This window comes from Phyllobates terribilis, unplaced genomic scaffold (genome assembly GCF_046119375.1).
Source record: "Phyllobates terribilis strain yellow unplaced genomic scaffold, ASM4611937v1 Scaffold_8__6_contigs__length_399053987, whole genome shotgun sequence".
Lineage (NCBI taxonomy): Eukaryota > Metazoa > Chordata > Amphibia > Anura > Dendrobatidae > Phyllobates > Phyllobates terribilis.
The window spans coordinates 79,463,443-79,488,180 of NW_027362768.1; positions in this window are offsets into that span (position 1 = coordinate 79,463,443).

Here is a 24,738-nt window from a genome sequence, read left to right on the forward strand (position 1 = left end):
TTGAAAATTTCACTTTTTTGTGAAAATATCCACTAAATGAGGGAATAATATGTGTGAGGGTACGCCAGTAGAGTTCCAAATGTGTGTGGGTAGAATATACATCCCACGGGGGTAAAATTGAAAAAAGTTGAAAAAAATTTTTTTTTGGACTTAGTCATTTTTCCGGTGTTTATCAGACTTTCAGATAGGGGAAATGTCAGTGAGCGTTCCGATTTCAGTTCCAGAGCGATTCGCCCGATGAATCCTTCATATTTAGTCGTTTTCAGCCAATTTTCTGAATTTTTGAAAATGTCACTTTTTTGTGAAAATATCCACTAAATGAGGGAATAAAATGTGTGAGGGTAGGCCAGGAGAGTTCCAAATGTGTGTGGGAAAAATATATATCCCACGGGGGTAAAATTGAAAAAAGTTGAAAAAAATTTTTTTTTGGACTTAGTCATTTTTTCAGCGTTTACAACACTTTCAGATAGAGGAAATGTCAGTGAGCGTTCCGATTTCAGTTCCAGAGCGATTCGCCCAATGAGTCCTTCATATTTAATCGTTTTCAGCCAATTTTCTGAATTTTTGAAAATTTAAATTTTTGTGAAAATATCCACTAAATGAGGGAATAATATGTGTGAGGGTACGCCAGTAGAGTTCCAAATGTGTTTGGGTAGAATATATATCCCACGGGGGTAAAATTGAAAAAAGTTGAAAAAATTTTTTTTCTGTACTTAGTCATTTTTCTGGCGTATATCAGACTTTCAGATAGGGGAAATGTCAGTGAGCGTTCCGATTTCAGTTCCATAGCGATTCGCCCGATGAATCCTTCATATTTAGTCGTTTTCAGCCAATTTTCTGAATTTTTGAAAATTTCAATTTTTTGTGAAAATATCCACTAAATGAGGGAATAATATGTGTGAGGGTACACCAGTAGAGTTCCAAATGTGTGTGGGTAGAATATATATCCCATGGGGGTAAAATTAAAAAAAGTTGAAAAAAAAATTTTTTTGTACTTAGTCATTTTTCAGGCGTTTATCAGACTTTCAGATATGGGAAATGTCAGTGAGCGTTCCGATTTCAGTTCCAGAGCGATTCGCCCGATGAGTTCTTCATATTTAGTCGTTTTCAGCCAATTTTCTGAATTCTTGAAAATTTCAATTTTTGTGAAAATATCCACTAAATGAGGGAATAATATGTGTGAGGGTACCACAGGAGAGTTCCAAATGTGAGTGGGTAGAATATATATCCCACGGGGGTAAAATTGAAAAAAGTTGAAAAGATTTTTTTTTTGGACTTAGTCATTTTTACGGTGTTTATCAGACTTTCAGATAGGGAAAATGTCAGTGAGCGTTCCGATTTCAGTTCCAGAGCAATTCGCCCGATGAATCCTTCATATTTAGACGTTTTCAGCCAATTTTCAGAATTTTTGAAAATTTCAATTTTTGTGAAAATATCCACTAAATAAGTGAATAATATGTGTGAGGGTACCACAGGAGAGTTCCAAATGTGAGTGGGTAGAATATATATCCCACGGGGGTAAAATTGAAAAAAGTTGAAAAGATTTTTTTTTTGGACTTAGTCATTTTTTCAGCATTTACAAGACTTTCAGATAGGGGAAATGTCAGTGAACATTCCGATTTCAGTTCCAGAGCGATTCGCCCGATGAATCCTTCATATTTAGTCGTTTTCAGCCAATTTTCTGAAGTTTTGAAAATTTCACTCTTTTGTGAAAATATCCACTAAATCAGGGAATAATATGTGTGAGGGTACGCCAGTAGAGTTCCAAATGTGTTTGGGTAGAATATATATCCCACGGGGGTAAAATTGAAAAAAGTTGAAAAAATTTTTTTTTTGTACTTAGTCATTTTCCTGGCGTTTATCAGACTTTCAGATAGGGGAAATGTCAGTGAGCGTTCCGATTTCAGTTCCAGAGCGATTCGCCCGATGAATCCTTCATATTTAGTCGTTTTCAGCCAATTTTCTGAATTTTTGAAAATTTCAATTTTTGTGAAAATATCCACTAAATGAGGGAATAATATGTGTGAGGGTACCACAGGAGAGTTCCAAATGTGAGTGGGTAGAATATATATCCCACGGGGGTAAAATTGAAAAAAGTTGAAAAGATTTTTTTTTTGGACTTAGTCATTTTTATGGTGTTTATCAGACTTTCAGATAGGGAAAATGTCAGTGAGCGTTCCGATTTCAGTTCCAGAGCGATTCGCCCGATGAATCCTTCATATTTAGTCGTTTTCAGCCAATTTTCTGAATTTTTGAAAATTTCACTTTTTTTGTGAAAATATCCACTAAATCAGGGAAGAATATGTGTGAGGGTATGCCAGGAGAGTTCCAAATGTGTGTGGGTAGAATATATATCCCACGGGGGTAAAATTGAAAAAAGTTGAAAAAAATTTTTTTTCGACTTAGTCTTTTTTCCGCCGTTTATCAGACTTTCAGATAGGGGAAATGTCAGTGAGCGTTCCGATTTCAGTTCCAGAGTGATTCGACCGATGAGTACTTCATATTTAGTCGTTTTCAGCCAATTTTCTGAATTTTTGAAAATTTCAATTTTTGTGAAAATATCCACTAAATGAGGGAATAATATGTGTGAGGGTACCACAGGAGAGTTCCAAATGTGAGTGGGTAGAATATATATCCCACGGGGGTAAAATTGAAAAAAGTTGAAAAGATTTTTTTTTTGGACTTAGTCATTTTTTCAGCATTTACAAGACTTTCAGATAGGGGAAATGTCAGTGAACATTCCGATTTCAGTTCCAGAGCGATTCGCCCGATGAATCCTTCATATTTAGTCGTTTTCAGCCAATTTTCTGAATTTTTGAAAATGTCACTTTTTTGTGAAAACATCCACTAAATGAGGGAATAAAATGTGTGAGGGTATGCCAGTAGAGTTCCAAATGTGTGTGGGTAGAATATATATCCCACGGGGGTAAAATTGAAAAAAGTTGAAAAAAATTTTTTTTTGTACTTAGTCATTTTTTCAGCGTTTATCAGACTTTCAGATAGGGGAAATGTCAGTGAGCATTCCGATTTCAGTTCCAGAGCGATTCGACCGATGAGTCCTTCATATTAAGTCGTTTTCAGCCAATTTTCAGAATTTTTGAAAATTTCAATTTTTGTGAAAATATCCACTAAATGAGGGAATAATATGTGTGAGGGTACACCAGTAGAGTTCCAAATGTGTGTGGGTAGAATATATATCCCATGGGGGTAAAATTAAAAAAAGTTGAAAAAAAATTTTTTTTTGGACTTATTATTTTTTCCGCCGTTTATCAGACTTTCAGATAGGGGAAATGTCAGTGAGTGTTCCGATTTCAGTTCCAGAGCGATTCGACCGATGAGTCCTTCATATTTAGTCGTTTTCAGCCAATTTTCAGAATTTTTGAAAATTTCAATTTTTGTGAAAATATCCACTAAATGAGGGAATAATATGTGTGAGGGTACCACAGGAGAGTTCCAAATGTGAGTGGGTAGAATATATATTCCACGGGGGTAAAATTGAAAAAAGTTGAAAAGATTTTTTTTTTGGACTTAGTCATTTTTTCAGCATTTACAAGACTTTCAGATAGGGGAAATGTCAGTGAGCGTTCCGATTTCAGTTCCAGAGCGATTCGCCCGATGAATCCTTCATATTTAGTCGTTTTCAGCCAATTTTCTGAATTTTTGAAAATTTCACTTTTTTGTGAAAATATCCACTAAATGAGGGAATAATATGTGTGAGGGTACACCAGTAGAGTTCCAAATGTGTGTGGGTAGAATATATATCCCATGGGGGTAAAATTAAAAAAAGTTGAAAAAAAATTTTTTTTTGGACTTAGTCATTTTTCCGGCGTTTATCAGACTTTCAGATAGGGGAAATGTCAGTGAGCATTCCGATTTCAGTTCCAGAGCGATTCGCCCGATGAATCCTTCATATTTAGTCATTATCAGCCAATTTTCAGAAGTTTTGAAATTTTCAGTTTTTTGTGAAAATATCCAATAAATGAGGGAATAATATGTGTGAGGGTATGCCAGTAAAGTTCCAAATGTGTGTGTGTAGAATATATATACCACGGGGGTAAAATTGAAAAAAGTTTAAAAAATTTTTTTTTGCACTTAGTCATTTTTTCAGCGTTTATCAGACTTTCAGATAGGGGAAATGTCAGTGAGCGTTCCGATTTCAGTTCCAGAGCGATTCGCCCGATGAATCCTTCATATTTAGTCGTTTTCAGCCAATTTTCTGAATTTTTGAAAATTTCAATTTTTGTGAAAATATCCACTAAATGAGGGAATAATATGTGTGAGGGTACCACAGGAGAGTTCCAAATGTGAGTGGGTAGAATATATATCCCATGGTGGTAAAATTGAAAAAAGTTGAAAAGATTTTTTTTTTGGACTTAGTCATTTTTATGGTGTTTATCAGACTTTCAGATAGGGAAAATGTCAGTGAGCATTCCGATTTCAGTTCCAGAGCGATTCGCCCGATGAATCCTTCATATTTAGTCGTTTTCAGCCAATTTTCAGAATTTTTGAAAATTTCACTTTTTTGTGAAAATATCCACTAAATCAGGGAATAATATGTGTGAGGGTACGCCAGGAGAGTTCCAAATGTGTGTGGGTAGAATATATATCCCACGGGGGTAAAATTGAAAAAAGTTTAAAAAAAATTTTTTTTGTACTTAGTCATTTTTTCAGCGTTTATCAGACTTTCAGATAGGGGAAATGTCAGTGAGCATTCCGATTTCAGTTCCAGAGCGATTCGACCGATGAGTCCTTCATATTTAGTCGTTTTCAGCCAATTTTCAGAATTTTTGAAAATTTCAATTTTTGTGAAAATATCCACTAAATGAGGGAATAATATGTGTGAGGGTACCACAGGAGAGTTCCAAATGTGTGTGGGTAGAATATATATCCCACGGGGGTAAAATTGAAAAAAGTTGAAAAAAATTTTTTTTTGGACTTAGTCATTTTTCTGGCGTTTATCAGACTTTCAGATAGGGGAAATGGCACTGAGCATTCCGATTTCAGTTCCAGAGCGATTCGCCCGATGAATCCTTCATATTTAGTCGTTTTCAGCCAATTTTCAGAATTTTTGAAAATTTCACTTTTTTGTGAAAATGTCCACTAAATGAGGGAATAATATGTGTGAGGGTATGCCAGGAGAGTTCCAAATGTGTGTGGGTAGAATATATATACCACGGGGGTAAAATTAGTCATTTTTTCAGCGTTTATTAGACTTTCAGATAGGGGAAATGTCAGTGAGCGTTCCGATTTCAGTTCCAGAGCGATTCGCCCGATGAATCCTTCATATTTAGTCGTTTTCAGCCAATTTTCAGAATTTTTGAAAATTTCACTTTTTTGTGAAAATATCCACTAAATGAGGGAATAATATGTGTGAGGGTACGCCAGGAGAGTTCGAAATGTGTGTGGGTAGAATATATATCCCACGGGGGTAAAATTGAAAAAAGTTGAAAAAAATTTTTTTTTTGCACTTAGTCATTTTTTCAGCGTTTATCAGACTTTCAGATAGGGGAAATGTCAGTGAGCGTTCCGATTTCAGTTCCAGAGCGATTCGCCCGATGAATCCTTCATATTTAGTCGTTTTCAGCCAATTTTCTGAATTTTTGAAAATTTCACTTTTTTGTGAAAATATCCTCTAAATAAGGGAATAATATGTGTGAGGGTACGCCAGGAGAGTTCCAAATGTGTGTGGGTAGAATATATATCCCACGGGGGTAAAATTGAAAAAAGTTGAAAAGTATTTTTTTTTTGGACTTAGTAATTTTTCCGGCGTTTATCAGACTTTCAGATAGGGGAAAAGTTAGTGAGCGTTCCGATTTCAGTTCCAGAGCGATTCGCCCAGTGAGTCCTTCATATTTAGGCGTTTTCAGACTATTTTCAGAATTTTTGAAAATTTCACTTTTTTGTGAAAATATCCACTAAATGAGGGAATAATATGTGTGAGGGTACCCCAGGAGAGTTCCAAATGTGTGTGGGTAGAATATATATCCCACGGGGGTAAAATTGAAAAAAGTTGAAAAATATATATTTTTTGAACTTAGTCATTTTTCCGGCATTTATCAGACTTTCAGATAGGGGAAATGTCAGTGAGCGTTCCGATTTCAGCTCCAGAGCGATTCACCCGATGAGTCCTTCATATTTAGTCCTTTTCAGCCAATTTTCAGAATTTTTGAAAATTTCACTTTTTTGTGAAAATATCCACTAAATGAGGGAATAATATGTCTGAGGGTACCCCAGGAGAGTTCCAAATGTGTGTGGGTAGATTATTTCTCCCACGTGGGTAAAATTGAAAAATGTTGAAACAAAATTTTTTTTTGGACTTAGTCATGTTTCCGGCGTTTATCACACTTTCAGATAGGGGAAATGTCAGTGAGCGTTCCGATTTCAGTTCCAGAGCGATTCGCCCGATGAGTCCATCATATTTAGGCTTTTTCAGCCAATTTTCAGAATTTTTGAAAATTTCACTTTTTTGTGAAAATATCCACTAAATGAGGGAATAATATTTATGAGGGTACAAAAGGAGAGTTCCAAAATGTGTGTGGGTAGAATATTTATCCCACGGGGGTAAAATTGAAAAAAGTTGAATACATTTTTTTTTTTGAACTTAGTAATTTTTCCGGCGTTTATCAGACTTTCAGATAGGGGAAATGTCAGTGAGCGTTCCAATTTCAGTTCCAGAGCGATTCGCCCGATGAGTCCTTCATATTTAGGCGTTTTCAGTTAATTTTCAGAATTTTTGAAAATTTCACTTTTTTGTGAAAATATCCACTAAATGAAGGAATAATATGTTTGAGGGTACCCCAGGAGAGTTCCAAATGTGTGTGGGTAGATTATTTCTCCCACGTGGGTAAAATTGAAAAAAGTTGAAAAAAATTTTTTTTTGGACTTAGTCATTTTTCCGGCGTTTATCAGACTTTCAGATAGGGGAAATGTCAGTGAGCGTTCCGATTTCAGTTCCAGAGCGATTCACCCGATGAGTCCTTCATATTTAGGCGTTTTCAGCTAATTTTCAGAATTTTTGAAAATTTCACTTTTTTGTGAAAATATCCACTAAATGAGGGAATAATATGTGTGAGGGCACCCCAGGAGAGTTCCAAATGTGTGTGGTAGGATATATATCCCACGGGGGTAAAATTGAAAAAAGTTGAAAAATATTTTTTTTTTTGACTTAGTAATTTTTCCGGCGTTTATCAGACTTTCAGATAGGGGAAATGTCAGTGAGCGTTCCGATTTCAGTTCCAGAGCAATTCGCCTGATGAGTCCTTCATATTTAGGCGTTTTCAGCCAATTTTCAGAATTTTTGAAAATTTCACTTTTTTGTGAAAATATCCACTAAATGAGGGAATAATATGTGTGAGGGTACCCCAAGAGAGTTCCAAATGTGTGTGGGTAGAATATTTATCCCACGTGGATAAAATTGAAAAAAGTTTAAAAAAAATTTTTTTTGGACTTAGTCATTTTTCCGGCGTTTATCAGACTTTCAGATAGGGGAAATGTCAGTGAGCGTTCCGATTTCAGTTCCAGAGCGATTCACCCGATGAGTCCTTCATATTTAGGCGTTTTCAGCCAATTTTCAGAATTTTTGAAAATTTCACTTTTTTGTGAAAATATCCACTAAATGAGGGAATAATATGTGTGAGGGTACCCCAGGAGAGTTCCAAATGTGTGTGGGTAAAATATATATCCCACGGGGGTAAAATTGAAAAAAGTTGAAAAAATTTTTTTTTGGGACTTAGTCATTTTTCCGGCGTTTATCAGACTTTCAGATAGGGGAAATGTCAGTGAGCGTTCCGATTTCAGTTCCAGAGCGATTCGCCCGATGAGTCTTTGATATTTTGTCGTTTTCAGCCAATATTCAGAATTTTTGAAAATTTCACTTTTTTGTGAAAATATCCACTAAATGAGGGAATAATATGTGTGAGGGTACCCCAAGAGAGTTCCAAATGTGTGTGGGTAGAATATTTATCCCACGGGGTAAAATTAAAAAAAAGATTTTTTTTTTGGACTTAGTCATTTTTTCAGCGTTTACAAGACTTTCAGATAGGGGAAATGTCAGTGAGCGTTCCGATTTCAGCTCCAGAGCGATTCAACCGATGAGTCCTTCATATTTAGTCCTTTTCAGCCAATTTTCAGAATTTTTGAAAATTTCACTTTTTTGTGAAAATATCCACTAAATGAGGGAATAATATGTCTGAGGGTACCCCAGGAGAGTTCCAAATGTGTGTGGGTAGATTATTTCTCCCACGTGGGTAAAATTGAAAAATGTTGAAACAAAATTTTTTTTTGGACTTAGTCATGTTTCCGGCGTTTATCACACTTTCAGATAGGGGAAATGTCAGTGAGCGTTCCGATTTCAGTTCCAGAGCGATTCGCCCGATGAATCCTTCATATTTAGTCGTTTTCAGACAATTTTCTGAATTTTTGAAAATTTCACTTTTTTTGTGAAAATATCCACTAAATAAGGGAATAATATGTGTGAGGGTACGCCAGGAGAGTTCCAAATGTGTGTGGGTAGAATATATATCCCACGGGGGTAAAATTGAAAAAAGTTGAAAAAAATTTTTTTTTGGACTTACTCATTTTTTCGGCGTTTATCAGACTTTCAGATAGGGGAAATGTCAGTGAGCGTTCCGATTTCAGTTCCAGAGCGATTCGACCGATGAGTCCTTCATATTTAGTCGTTTTCAGCCAATTTTCGGAATTTTTGAAAATTTCAATTTTTGTGAAAATATCCACTAAATGAGGGAATAATATGTGTGAGGGTACCCCAGGAGAGTTCTAAATGTGTGTGGGTAGAATATATATCCCACAGGGGTAAAATTGAAAAAAGTTGAAAAGTATTTTTTTTTTGGACTTAGTAATTTTTCCGGCGTTTATCAGTCTTTCAGATAGGGGAAAAGTCAGTGAGCGTTCCGATTTCAGTTCCACAGCGATTCGCCCAATGAGTCCTTCATATTTAGGCGTTTTCAGACTATTTTCAGAATTTTTGAAAATTTCACTTTTTTGTGAAAATATCCACTAAATGAGGGAATAATATGTGTGAGGGTACCCCAGGAGAGTTCCAAATGTGTGTGGGTAGAATATATATCCCACGGGGGTAAAATTGAAAAAAGTTGAAAAATATATATTTTTTGAACTTAGTCATTTTTCGGGCATTTATCAGACTTTCAGATAGGGGAAATGTCAGTGAGCGTTCCGATTTCAGCTCCAGAGCGATTCACCCGATGAGTCCTTCATATTTAGTCCTTTTCAGCCAATTTTCAGAATTTTTGAAAATTTCACTTTTTTGTGAAAATATCCACTAAATGAGGGAATAATATGTGTGAGGGTACCCCAGGAGAGTTCCAAATGTGTGTGGGTAGATTATTTCTCCCACGTGGGTAAAATTGAAAAATGTTGAAACAAAATTTTTTTTTGGACTTAGTCATGTTTCCGGCGTTTATCACACTTTCAGATAGGGGAAATGTCAGTGAGTGTTCCGATTTCAGTTCCAGAGCGATTCGCCCGATGAGTCCATCATATTTAGGCTTTTTCAGCCAATTTTCAGAATTTTTGAAAATTTCACTTTTTTGTGAAAATATCCACTAAATGAGGGAATAATATTTATGAGGGTACCAAAGGAGAGTTCCAAATGTGTGTGGGTAGAATATTTATCCCACGGGGGTAAAATTTAAAAAAGTTGAAAACATTTTTTTTTTTGAACTTAGTAATTTTTCCGGCGTTTATCAGACTTTCAGATAGGGGAAATGTCAGTGAGCGTTCCGATTTCAGTTCCAGAGTGATTTGCCCGATGAGTCCTTCATATTTAGGCGTTTTCAGCCAATTTTCAGAATTTTTGAAAATTTCACTTTTTTGTGAAAATATCCACTAAATGAGGGAATAATATGTGTGAGGGTACCCCAAGAGAGTTCCAAATGTGTGTGGGTAGAATATTTATCCCACGTGGATAAAATTGAAAAAAGTTTAAAAAAATTTTTTTTTGGACTTAGTCATTTTTCCGGCGTTTATCAGACTTTCAGAGAGGGGAAATGTCAGTGAGCATTCCGATTTCAGTTCCAGAGCGATTCGCCCGATGAGTCCATCATATTTAGGCGTTTTCAGCCAATTTTCAGAATTTTTGAAAATTTCACTTATTTGTGAAAATATCCACTAAGTGAGGGAATAATATGTGTGAGGGTACCCCAGGAGAGTTCCAAATGTGTGTGGGTAGAATATTTATCCCACGTGGGTAAAATTGAAAAAAGTTGAAAAATTTTTTTTCTTAGACTAAGTCATTTTTCCGGCATTTATTAGACTTTCAGATAGGGGAAATGTCAGTGAGCGTTCCGATTTCAGTTCCAGAGCGATTCGCCCAATGAGTCCTTCATATTTAGGCGTTTTCAGCCTATTTTCAAAATTTTTGAAAATTTCACTTTTTTGTGAAAATATCCACTAAATGAGGGAATAATATGTGTGAGGGTACCCCAGGAGAGTTCCAAATGTGTGTGGGTAGAATATATATCCCTCGGGGGTAAAATTGAAAAAAGTTGAAAAATATATATTTTTTGAACTTAGTCATTTTTCCGGCATTTATCAGACTTTCACATAGGGGAAATGTCAGTGAGCGTTCCGATTTCAGTTCCAGAGCGATTCGCCCGATGAGTCTTTGATATTTTGTCATTTTCAGCCAATTTTCTGAATTTTTGAAAATTACACTTTTTTGTGAAAATATCCAGTAAATGAGGGAATAATATGTGTGAGGGTACCCCAGGAGAGTTCCAAATGTGTGTGGGTAGAATATTTATCCCACGTGGGTAAAATTGAAAAAAGTTTAAAAAAAATTTTTTTTGGACTTAGTCATTTTTCCGGCGTTTATCAGACTTTCAGAGAGGGGAAATGTCAGTGAGCATTCCGATTTCAGTTCCAGAGCGATTCGCCCGATGAGTCCTTCATATTTACTCCTTTTCAGACAATTTTCTCAATTTTTGAAAATTTAACTTTTTTGTGAAAATATCCTCTAAATGAGGGAATAATATCTGTGAGCGTACCCCAGGAGAGTTCCAAATGTGTGTGGGTAGAATATTTATCCCACGTGGGTAAAATTGAAAAAAGTTGAAAAAAAAATTTTTTCCGACTTAGTCATGTTTCCTGCGTTTATCAGACTTTCAGATAGGAGAAATGTCAGTGAGCGTTCCGATTTCAGTTCCAGAGCGATTCGCCCGATGAGTCCTTCATATTTAGGCGTTTTCAGCCAATTTTCAGAATTTTTGAAAATTTCCCTTTTTTGTGAAAATATCCACTAAATGAGGGAATAATATGTGTGAGGGTACCCCAGGAGAGTTCCAAATGTGTGTGGGTAGAATATTTATCCCACGTGGGTAAAATTGAAAAAAGTTTAAAAAAATTTTTTTTTGGACTTAGTCATGTTTCCGGCGTTTATCAGACTTTCAGATAGGGGAAATGTCAGTGAACCTTTCAGATTTCAGTTCCATAGCGATTCGCCCGATGAGACTTTGATATTTTGTCGTTTTCAGCCAATTTTCAGAGTTTTTGAAAATTTCACTTTATTGTGAAAATATCCACTAAATGAGGGAACAATATATGTGAGGGTACCCCAGGAGAGTTCCAAATGTGTGTGGGTAGAATATATATCCCACGTGGGTAAAATTGAAAAAAGTTGAAAATTTTTTTTTTATGGACTTAGCCATTTTTCCGGCGTTTATCAGACTTTCAGATAGGGGAAATGTCAGTGAGCGTTCCGATTTCAGTTCCAGAGCGATTCGCCCGATGAGTCCTTCATATTTAGTCGTTTTCAACCAATTTTCAGAATTTTTGAAAATTTCACTTTTTTGTGAAAATATCCACTAAATGAGGGAATAATATATGTGTGGGTACCCCAGGAGAGTTCCAAATGTGTGTGGGTAGAATATATATCCCACGGGGGTAAAATTGAAAAAAGTTTAAAAAATTTTTTTTTTTGGACTTAGTAATTTTTCCGGCATTTATCAGACTTTCAGATAGGGGAAATGTCAGTGAGCGTTCCGATTTCAGCTCCAGAGCGATTTGCCCGATGAGTCCTTCATATTTAGACGTTTTCAGCCAATTTTCAGAATTTTTGAAAATTTCACTTTTTTGTGAAAATATCCACTAAATGAGGGAATAATATGTGTGAGGGTACCCCAGGAGAGTTCCAAATGTGTGTGGGTAGAATATTTATCCCACGTGGGTAAAATTGAAGAAAGTTCAAAAAAATTTTTTTTTGGACTTAGTCATGTTTCCGGCGTTTATCAGACTTTCAGAGAGGGGAAATGTCAGTGAACCTTTCCGATTTCAGTTCCAGAGCGATTCGCCCGATGAGACTTTGATATTTTGTCGTTTTCAGCCAATTTTCAGAATTTTTGAAAATTTCACTTTATTGTGAAAATATCCACTAAATGATGGAATAATATGTGTGAGGGTACCCCAGGAGAGTTCCAAATGTGTGTGGGTAGAATATATATCCCACGGGGGTAAAATTGAAAAAAGTTTAAAAAATTTTCCTTTCGGACTTAGTCATTTTTCCGGCGTTTATCAGACTTTCAGATAGGGGAAATGTCAGTGAGCGTTCCGATTTCAGTTCCAGAGCGATTCGCCCGATGAGTCCTTCATATTTAGTCGTTTTCAACCAATTTTCAGAATTTTTGAAAATTTCACTTTTTTGTGAAAATATCCACTAAATGAGGGAATAATATATGTGTGGGTACCCCAGGAGAGTTCCAAATGTGTGTGGGTAGAATATTTATCCCACGTGGGTAAAATTAAAAAAGTTGAAAAAAAATTTTTTTTGGACTTAGTCATGTTTCCGGCGTTTATCAGACTTTCAGATAGGGGAAATGTCAGTGAGCGTTCCGATTTCAGTTCCAGAGCGATTCGCCCGATGAGTCCTTCATATTTAGTCGTTTTCAACCAATTTTCAGAATTTTTGAAAATTTCACTTTTTTTGTGAAAATATCCACTAAATGAGGGAATAATATGTGTGAGGGTACCCCAGGAGAGTTCGAAATGTGAGGGTACAATATTTTTCCCACGTGGGTAAAATTGAAAAAAGTTGAAAAAAATTTTTTGGGGGACTTAGTCATTTTTCCGGCGTTTATCAGACTTTCAGATAGGGGAAATGTCAGTGAGCATTCCGATTTCAGTTCCAGAGCGATTCGCCCGATGAGTACTTCATATTTAGGCGTTTTCAGCTAATTTTCAGAATTTTTGAAAATTTCACTTTTTTGTGAAAATATCCACTAAATGAGGGAATAATATATGTGTGGGTACCCCAGGAGAGTTCCAAATGTGTGTGGGTAGAATATTTATCCCACGTGGGTAAAATTGAAAAAAGTTGAAAAAAGTTTTTTTTTGGACTTAGTCATGCTTCCGGCGTTTATCAGACTTTCAGATAGGGGAAATGTCAGTGAGCGTTCCGATTTTAGTTCCAGAGCGATTCGCCCGATGAGTCCTTCATATTTAGGCGTTTTCAGCCAATTTTCAGAATTTTTGAAAATTTCACTTTTTTGTGAAAATATCCACTAAATGAGGGAATAATATGTGTGAGGGTACCCCAGGAGAGTTCCAAATGTGTAGGTACAATATTTTTCCCACGTGTGTAAATTTGGAAAAAGTTTAAAAAAATTTTTTGGGGGACTTAGTCATTTTTCCGGCGTTTATCAGATTTTCAGAGAGGGGAAATGTCAGTGAACCTTTCCGATTTCAGTTCCAGAGCGATTCGCCCGATGAGTCTTTAATATTTTGTCGTTTTCAGCCAATTTTCAGAATTTTTGAAAATTTCACTTTATTGTGAAAATATCCACTAAATGATGGAATAATATGTGTGAGGGTACCCCAGGAGAGTTCCAAATGTGTGTGGGTAGAATATTTATCCCACGTGGGTAAAATTGAAAAAAGTTAAAAAAAATTTTTTTGGGACTTAGTCATTTTTCCGGCGTTTATCAGATTTTCAGAGAGGGGAAATGTCAGTGAACCTTTCCGATTTCAGTTCCAGAGCGATTCGCCCGATGAGTCTTTAATATTTTGTCGTTTTCAGCCAATTTTCAGAATTTTTGAAAATTTCACTTTATTGTGAAAATATCCACTAAATGATGGAATAATATGTGTGAGGGTACCCCAGGAGAGTTCCAAATGTGTCTGGGTAGAATATTTATCCCACGTGGGTAAAATTGAAAAAAGTTAAAAAAAATTTTTTTGGGACTTAGTCATTTTTCCAGCGTTTATCAGACTTTCAGATAGGGGAAATGTCAGTGAGCATTCCGATTTCAGTTCCAGAGCGATTCGCCCAATGAGTAGTGTTGAGCGATACCTTCCGATATCGGGAAATATCGGTTCGGATTGGATCGGACCGATACCGAAAAAGTATCGGATATCGCCGATTCCGATACCGGAAACCAATGCAAGTCAATAGGACAGAAATATCGGAATGAAAATAAACCCTTTCTTTCCTTGTAGGTTAATTCTACGTGAAGGAAAACAACTAAGAATAATGTAGAATGTATTGGGGGTGGTGGGGGAGACAATAAAGGCATAGAGGTTTAGCCCAATCAAATGGAATAGCAGGAATTAATATTTTTTTTAAGACGTTCTGAGTTACGGAAATATTGACTATGTTAAGTATTTTTATATTTTGTCAGATATTTATGTTTCACTACTTCCATGCTCTTCACCTTCTTTTTTACTTCTCCCACACTTTCTCCTTCATCATCCTCAGCATCAGCATCTTTTTCATCCACTTCTTCTTCATCTTCTTCTTCTTCTTCACCTTCTTCGTATTATTCTTTTTTTTACATTCTTCATATTCTACTTCTTCATCTTCTTCATCTTCTTCTTCTTCATCATATTCTTATTTGTGGCAGGCATTCCTGTAGTTGTTATCTCTAAAAGGTTGGACATTACACCTTTCGTTCTGCCCGTCACAAAAGATTTACAACAGGATTTGTCCGCGTTCAGTTTGGCCTGCAGCAGCAGGTCTTTTCCAGGGGCACCAAAAGGAGGAGCGGACTCACCCCCATACACTGCTTAGTCATCTTCTGCTTATAATTTAGATATTATCTTTTGCTCTGATTTTTAGTCTTATGCTTAATGTTTTTCCGCTTTTTGTTCTGCAGCTTCTTGTATTTCTGCTTCTTGGTTTTCTGTCTCTTGTTCTTCTGCATCTTGGTGCTTGTCTTCTATTCTTTGTCCTCTTGGTCAACTTCTTCAGGGTCATCTTCTTGGTCTTCTTCGGGGTGGTCATCAGGGTCGTCGTCTTCGGGGGTCCTTGTCTTCGGGGTCCTCATCTTCTTCGGGTTGGTCTTCTGGGTCCTCGTCTTCGGGGTCCTCGTCTTCTTCGGGGTGGTCTTCAGGGTCCTCGTCTTCTTCAGGGTGGTCTTCAGGGTCCTCGTCTTCTTCTGGGTGGTCTTCAGGGTCCTCATCTTCAGGGTCGTCGTCTTCGGGGTCCTCGTCTTCTTAGGGTTGGTCTTCAGGGTCCTCGTCAGGGACATCTAGAGTGATTACCAAGAACCATTTCAAAAAGCTTGAACTTGGAAATGTAGCAGAAGGTACAAGAAAGCTGAGGAACTACCGAGGACCAGCTGACGGTACTGGAACCCGGATGGGTAGCAGAAGGTACAAGAGCCAATGGAACTGCCGGAGACCAGCTGACGGTACTGGAACTCGGTTACTAAGCAGGAGGTACCTGTGCCAGAAAGCACTACCAAGGACCAGCAGACGTTGGTGGAACTTGGATACCGAGAAGGAGGCACCTAATCCAAAGGGACTGCCGAGAACCAGCTGACGGTACTGGAACCCAGATGGGTAGCAGAAGGTACCCATGTAAAAAAAAGTTCAAGGCCGCGAGCCGGCCGCAGTTACCAAAACCCACAGTCCTACAGGCGGTGCTTGTCCTATTGGCACTATGGAACCAGCCTTCATTGCCAGATCCCGCAGCCCACATAGGAGTCACCTAAACTGCAGGCACCATAGAGTCGGCTAACCCGACCGCAACACGACAGGACAATGCATTGGAGGCAAAGTGACGTTGACACTACCCGGAAACAGCTGGCGTGCTGGAACCAGGCTGGGCAGGAGGGAGTACCCGTGCCAAAGTCACTGCCGAGAACCAGCTGACTGTACTGGAACCCGGATGGGTAGTAAAAGGTACAAGAGCAAATGGAACTACCGAGGACCAGCTGACGGTACTGGAACCCGGATGGGTAGCAGAAGGTACAAGAGCCAATGGAACTGCCGAACACCAGCTGACGGTACTGGAACTTGGTTACTAAGCAGGAGGTACCTGTGCCAGAAAGCACTACCAAGGACCAGCAGACGTTGGTGGAACTTGGATACCGAGAAGGAGGCACCTAATCCAAAGGCACTGCCGAGAACCAGCTGACGGTACTGGAACCCGGATGGGTAGCAGAAGGTACCCATGTAAAAAAAAGTTCAAGGCCGCGAGCCGGCCGCAGTTACCAAAACCCACAGTCCTACAGGGGGTGCTTGTCCTATTGGCACTATGGAACCAGCCTTCATTGCCAGATCCCGCAGCCCACATAGGAGTCACCTAAACTGCAGGCACCATAGAGTCGGCTAACCCGACCGCAACACGACAGGACAACGCATTGGAGGCAAAGTGACGTTGACACTACCGGGAAACAGCTGGCGTGCTGAAACCAGGCTGGGCAGGAGGGAGTACCCGTGCCAAAGTCACTGCCGAGAACCAGCTGACGGTACTGGAACCCGGATGGGTAGTAGAAGGTACAAGAGCAAATGGAACTACCGAGGACCAGCTGACGGTACTGGAACCCGGATGGGTAGCAGAAGGTACAAGAGCCAATGGAACTGCCGAACACCAGCTGATGGTACTGGAACTCGGTTACTAAGCAGGAGGTACCTGTGCCAGAAAGCACTACCAAGGACCAGCAGACGTTGGTGGAACTTGGATACCGAGAAGGAGGCACCTAATCCAAAGGCACTGCCGAGAACCAGCTGACGGTACTGGAACCCGGATGGGTAGTAGAAGGTACAAGAGCAAATGGAACTGCCGAGAACCAGCTGGCGGTGCTGGAACCCAGGGTAAATACTAAAAACGGAGGAGCCAGAGGTGTAATTGGAGCAAGTTTTAAATCCGTAGTACAGTGGATGTGGACAAAGCAGGAGAATTTGCCGGACACACAGCTGGGGATCAGCTGACATTACTGAACCCCAATAACACTGAAGCAAGCGTTGACTGTGCAGACGGCACTTCTGAGCAGCAACTAGCGGTATTGGAGCCCAGGGTAAATACTAAAAACGGAGGAGCCAGAGGTGTATTTGGAGGAGGTTTTAAATCCGTAGTACAGTGGATGTGGACAAAGCAGGAGAATTTGCCGGACACACAGCTGGGGATCAGCTGACGTTACTGAACCCCAATAACACTGGAGCAAGCGTTGACTGTGCAGACGGCACTTCTGAGCAGCAACTAGCGGCATTGGAGCCCAGGGTAAATACTAAAAACGGAGGAGCCAGAGGTGTATTTGGAGGAAGTTTTAAATCCGTAGTACAGTGGATGTGGACAAAGCAGGAGAATTTGCCGGACACACAGCTGGGGATCAGCTGACGTTACTGAACCCCAATAAAACTGGAGCAAGCGTTGACTGTGCAGACGGCACTTCTGAGCAGCAACTAGCGGTATTTGAGCCCAGGGTAAATACTAAAAACGGAGGAGCCAGAGGTGTATTTGGAGGAGGTTTTAAATCCGTAGTACAGTGGATGTGGACAAAGCAGGAGAATTTGCCGGACACACAGCTGGGGATCAGCTGACGTTACTGAACCCCAATAACACGGCAGCAAGTGTTGACTGTGGAGACGGCACTTCCGAGCGCCAACTGGCGGTGTTGGAGCTCAGGGATAATACTGAAAACAGAGGAGCCAGAGGTGTAATTGGAGAAACTTTCAAAATCTGTAGTAGTGAGAATGTGGACAAAGCAGGAGAATTTGCCGGACACACAGCTGGGGATCAGCTGACGTTACTGAACCCCAATAACATGGCAGCAAGTGTTGACTGTGCAGACGGCACTTCCGAGCGCCAACTGGCGGTGTTGGAGCTCAAGGATTACAGTTCAGGTGGTAGAAACATGAACAGAACAGGAGACCTGGATACTGTGGCCAACCAATTATTTATTCTGGAAGAGGACTGGCAAATTCATGAGAGATCCAGGCCTTGTTCATTTTGAGAAAAGTAAGCCGGTCAACGTTATCGGAGGATAGTCGCATGAGACGGTCTGTTAGTACACCACCTGCGGCACTAAAGACGCGTTCCGATAATACACTAGCAGCAGGGCAAGCTAGCACCTCCAATGCATACTGACTAAGCTCTGGCCATGTATCCAGCTTACAGACCCAAAACTTGAAGGGAGAAGAGCCGTCTGGGAGTACACTAAGAGGGCAAGACATGTAGTCTGTCACCATCTGACGGAAACGTTGCCTCCTGCTGACTGGAGCCGTCTGTGATGGTGTAGACATTTGTGGCGGCGGGGACACAAAACTTTGCCACATTTCGGCCATACTGGTCTTGCCTTGTGCTGAGGCGCTGCTTCTGCTCCCTCTTTGTGCAGAGCTTCCTCCACTGCCTCGACGCACTGAGCTGTTTTGTAAAGCACTAGCAGCACTGCTCTCGGTTGGAATGGAGAACATGATGGAATGCACCAGTGCGTCTTGGTACTCCCGCATTTTACGCTCCCGGTTCAACGGTGTTATGAGGCTTTGTAAGTTGTCCCGGTAGCGAGGATCTAGGAGGGTGGACACCCAATAATCAGCTGTGTTGAGAATGTGGGCGATGCGGCGGTCATTTCTCAGGCACTGCAGCATGAAATCAACCATGTGCTGCAGACTGCCAACTGGCCAAGAAACACTGTCCCCTGCTTGAGGCGTGATCTCTGCCTGCTCTGCATCACCCCACCCTCGCTCTAGATACTGACTACTAGAGCATTGTGTACCTCCCTCCTCTGGACAGATGTCTTCCTCATCCATTGACTCCTTCTCATCCTCCTCACAAAGTGTCCCCTGCCTAGGCCTTTGTGAGGAACCACGTTGCGCAGACTGTAGAGAAGCAGATGGCATTTGTGACTCCTCATCCTCCACCTCTTCCAAAACCTCGTCCCTTAGTGCTTGCAGTGTTTTTTCAAGCAGGCAGATAAGGGGGATAGTCATGCTGACTAGTGCATCATCTGCACTCGCCATCCGCGTGGAATAATCGAAGGCACGCAAAACGTGGCAAATGTTCTTCATAGAGGCCCACTCAGTGGTGGTGAAGTGTGAACGGCGCGCACTGCGACTTGTTTGCGCCTGCTGCAGCTGGTACTCCATTACTGCTGCCTGCTGCTCACACAACCTCTCCAACATATGTAACGTTGAATTCCACCTGGTGGGTAGGTCACATATGATGCGATGTTCCGGAAGACGTAATCGGCGCTGCAGAGCTGCAATGCGTGATCTTGCATTGCTGGAACGCTGCAAGTGAGCGCACTCTATGCGGACCTTGTGAAGCAGTGCATCAAGATCCGGATAGTCCCTCAAAAAACTCTGCACGACCAAGTTGAGCACATGTGCCAGACATGGGATGTGAGTGAGGTTGCCTAGGCCCAGAGTTGCCACCAGATTTCGGCCATTGTCACACACTACCATGCCTGGCTGGAGATTCGCTGGCACAAACCACACGTCGCTCTGCTGCTTGATGGCATTCCAGAGCTCCTGCGCTGTGTGGCTTCGATTCCCCAAAGAAATTAATTTTAATACGGCCTGTTGACGTTTGGCCACGGCTGTGCTCATATCGGTCATCATAACAGGTAACCGTTCACGGGTCGATGTGGAGGTAGACCGTGACGGCTCCTGCAGCGCTGATTCAGGGGAACTGGAGTATGAGGAGGAGTCAATGTGTACAGACTGGATTCCTGAAATCCTTGGAGTTGGCAGAACACGTACAGCGCCACTCTCAAGTTTTGTACCCGGCTCCACAACATTTACCCAATGGGCAGTGAGGGAAAGGTATCGTCCCTGTCCATGCTTACTGGTCCACGCATCGGTGGTCAGGTGGACCTTGCTACTGACGGCGTTTTGTAGCGCATGTTTAATTTTTCCCTCCACATGATGTTGCAGGGCAGGGACGGCTTGCCTGCTGAAATAAAAGCGGCTGGGCACGTTGTATTGTGGGACTGCCAATGCCATAAAGTTACGGAATGTGTCAGTCTCCACCAGCCTGAATGATAGCATTTCAAGGGCCAGTAGTTTAGCAATGCCAGCATTCAGAGCCTGTGCTCGGGGGTGGTTTGCCGAGTATGGGCGCCTTTTCTCCCATGCCTGTGCTAACGATGGCTGTAGACTGGCTTGGGAGTGTGAGGATGACTGGGAAAGTGGTGCTGTGGGTGGAATTACACTGTGTCTCTGTACAACAGTGCCAGAGATTCTTCCATGGCGATCCTGTGAGGAAGCCGAACCAGCTGTGTGTGAGCTGGAGGAAGAGGCTACAACACGAGCTGAAGAGGTGGTAGGTGGCGCTGTAGGTTGGCCTAGGTCTTCAGTGTGTTTTTGTAACTCTACCACGTGCTTGGTCCGCACATGTTTCCACATATTTGTGGTATTGAGGTTGCTGACACTTTTCCCTCTTTTCACCTTCTGATTACACAGCTTGCATTTGACAAAGCAAATGTCATCTGCAACTGTGTCAAAAAAGGACCAGGCACTGCAAGTCTTGGGAGCGCCCGCTTTGGATTTTGGAAGAGCCATGCTCCTAATGGGTGCCGAAGTGGAGGCTACAGGCAACCAAGTCTGCCCCCTCCCTCTCCCTCCTTTTTGGGCCGTTCGGGGAATCTCTTCCTCAGAGCTGCTCCCACCACCTTCCTGTCCCTCACGCCATGATGGGTCAAGGACCTCATCATCTACACCACCCTCTTCAAACAACTGCTTCTCCTGGGTAGTCTCGACAGCACAGTACGCACCAGAAAGTGGCACCTGAGTCTCATCATCAGATGCGTACTGAGGTGTGCTGCTGACCATAGGCACTGGCCCACCCGCCTCTTCAGATTCAGAGAGATAAAACGGTTGCGCATCACTGCATACTACCTCTTCTTCAAATTCTAGAATTCTGCTTGGCTGGCCCCCTCTTTCCAAGCCAAGAGATTCAGAGAACAGAAGTAGAGATGGCTCCTGTCCAGGGCTCTCTGACTGCCTGGGCAATTTGGCAGGTGGTGAAGAGACAGATGGGTGCTCTTCAGTGCTCAGGACCTGAGAGGATCTGGAACTAATTGAAGTCGATGCATTAGCTGCCATCCATCCGACAACGGCTTCAATTTGGTCCTCAGGCAGCAGTGGGGTACGGCTAGCTCCTACAAAGCTGCGCATAAAGGACTGTTCCCTGGTAAAACTGGGGGATGCTGAGTCACTGGTGCCCGCAGCAGGCACAGAATCCCCACGTCCTCTCCCTGCAGGCACAGAATCCTCACGTCCTCTCCCTGTAGAAACTCCACGCCCACGACCACATGCCTTACTCCCTGCCTTCTTCATCTTGGTAGACTGATAAAGATAGGCAGAAAAGTACTAAGGGCTTAGTGTGCTTATTCCTGAACAGCTGCTAACAGGTATAAGAAACACTAATTTTATAAAGTGTGGACTAGACTTTAATATGAGCTAATGTGGCCTACACAACTGTAAAGTGGAGTGTTTGGTGAACTTTATTTAGGTTTTTTTTGTTACAAAAAGACACTGGATGTGCCTAAAGATGTAATAACGATAGTATCACAAACTTTTTGTAGCTATTACAATGTAGGAAGGTAACCTACAATGCAATAGATGAGGCTGCAAAAAATAGGCTAATACTAATCTGGCTGGGGCTGCAGGGCCCAATGCTGCAGAAAGGCTCCTCTATCTACTCCTATATAGTGTGTTTGGAACCAATTTAGCTGAATACGGATGGAACCACCACACTAATAGGAGATATCAGGAAAAATTATGAATTGGCAATAAGGGACAATGTATGAGGCAGTGACACACACTGGGTGCACTACAACCAGACGGGGTTGAAGCACACACTACAGGGTGAGCTGCACTCACACACCAGACCTTGCAGACAGCGGTGAACAGTACAGATGCAGAGCACTGTGCACTAGCGCTGCAAGACCAAAAAAATTTCTCTATCTACTCCTATATAGTGTGTTTGGAACCAATTTAGCTGAATACGGATGGAACCACCACACTAATAGGAGATATCAGGAAAAATTATGAATTGGCAAAAAAGGACAATGTATGAGGCAGTGACACACACTGAGTGCACTACAACCAGACGTGGTTGAAGCACACACTACAGGGTGAGCTGCACTCACACACAGAGACCTTGCAGAAAGCGTTGAACCGCACAGAGAACTGTGCACTAGCAATGCAAGGCACAGCGATTTATAAAGTAGCTTGGGTAAAGCAGAATAGACCAAATAGGTAGCTAAAACTGTCCCTCAGAACAACAGCGTCCTATCCCTAACTGAATTCACAGCAGAGTGAGCTCAAAATGGCGGCGGCGGCTTTTATAGTGCATCATGACATCTTTCAGCAGCAAATCACAGCCATGCCATTAGTTAAGATGCCTACATGCCTAACAGGATGCGCCCACACTTCTTAGGATCCTCATTGGCTGAATAAAATGAAAATGGCTCATTGCATTATGGGAACTTCCGATTCCGGTATAAGATATTGCAAAAGTATCGGAATTAAGTATCGGAATTCCGATACTGCGAATATCGGCCGATACCTGATATTTCAGTATCGGAATGCTCAACACTACCGATTTCAGTTCCAGAGCGATTCTCCTGATGAGTCCTTCATATTTAGGCGTTTTAAGCTAATTTTCAGAATTTTTGAAAATTTCACTTTTTTGTGAAAATATCCACTAAAGAACAATATATGTGAGGGTACCCCAGGAGAGTTCCAAATGTGTGTGGGTAGGATATATATCCCACAGGGGTAAAATTGTAAAAAGTTGAAAAAATTTTTTTTATGGACTTAGTCATTTTTACGGCGTTTATCAGACTTTCAGATAGGGGAAATGTCAGTGAGCGTTCCGATTTCAATTGCAGAGCGATTCGCCCGATGAGTCCTTCATATTTAGTCGTTTTCAGCCAGTTTTCAGAATTTTTGAAAATTTCACTTTTTTGTGAAAATATCCACTAAATGAGGGAATAATATGTGTGAGGGTACCCCAGGAGAGTTCCAAATGTGTGTGGGTAGAATATTTATCCCACGTGGGTAAAATTGAAAAAAGTAGAAAAAATTTTTATTTTGGACTTAGTCATGTTTCCGGCGTTTATCAGACTTTCAGATAGGGGAAATGTCAGTGAGCATTTTGATTTCAGTTCCAGAGCGATTCACCCGATGAGTCCTTCATATTTAGTCGTTTTCAGCCAATTTTCAGAATTTTTGAAAATTTCACTTTTTTGTGAAAATATCCACTAAATGAGGGAATAATATGTGTGAGGGTACACCAGGAGAGTTCCAAATGTGTGTGGGTAGGATATACATCCCACGGGGGTAAAATTGAAAAAAGTTGAAAACATTTTTTTTTTGGACTTAGTCATTTTTCCGGCGTTTATCAGACTTTCAGATAGGGGAAATGTCAGTGAGCGTTCCGATTTTAATTCCAGAGCCATTCGCCCGATGAGTCCTTCATATTTAGTCGTTTTCAGCTAATTTTCAGAATTTTTGAAAATTTCACTTTTTTGTGAAAATATCCACTAAATGAGGGAATATTATGTGTGAGAGTACCCCAGAAGAGTTCCAAATTTGTGTGGGTAGAATATTTATCCCACGTGGGTAAAATTGAAAAAAGTTGAAAAATTTTTTTTTATGGACTTAGTCATTTTTCTGGCGTTTATCAGACTTTCAGATAGGGGAAATGTCAGTGAGCATTCCGATTTCAGTTCCAGAGTGATTCGCCCGATGAGTCCTTCATATTTAGTCATTTTCAGCCAATTTTCAGAATTTGTGAAAATTTCTCTTTTTTGTGAAAATATCCACTAAATGAGGGAATAATATGTGTGAGAGTACCCCAGGAGAGTTCCAAATGTGTGTGGGTAGAATATATATCCCACGTGGGTAAAATTGAAAAAAGTTGAAAAAATTTTTTTTTTCTACTTAGTCATGTTTCCGGCGTTTATCAGAATTTCAGATAGGGGAAATGTCAGTGAGCGTTCCGATTTCAGTTCCAGAGCGATTCGCCCGATGACTCCTTCATATTTAGGCGTTTTCAGCCAATTTTCAGAATTTTTGAAAATTTGACTTTTTTGTGAAAATATCCACTAAATGAGGGAATAATATGTGTGAGGGTACCCCAGGAGAGTTCCAAATGTGTGTGGGTAGAATATTTATCCCACGTGGGTAAAATTGAAAAAAGTTGAAAAAATTTTTTTTATGGACTTAGTCATTTTTCCGGCGTTTATCAGACTTTCAGATAGGGGAAATGTCAGTGAGCGTTCCGATTTCAATTGCAGAGCGATTCGCCCGATGAGTCCTTCATATTTAGTCGTTTTCAGCCAGTTTTCAGAATTTTTGAAAATGTCACTTTTTTGTGAAAATATCCACTAAATGAGGGAATAATATGTGTGAGGGTACCCCAGGAGAGTTCCAAATGTGTGTGGGTAGAATATTTATCCCACGTGGGTAAAATTGAAAAAAGTAGAAAAAATTTTTATTTTGGACTTAGTCATGTTTCCGGCGTTTATCAGACTT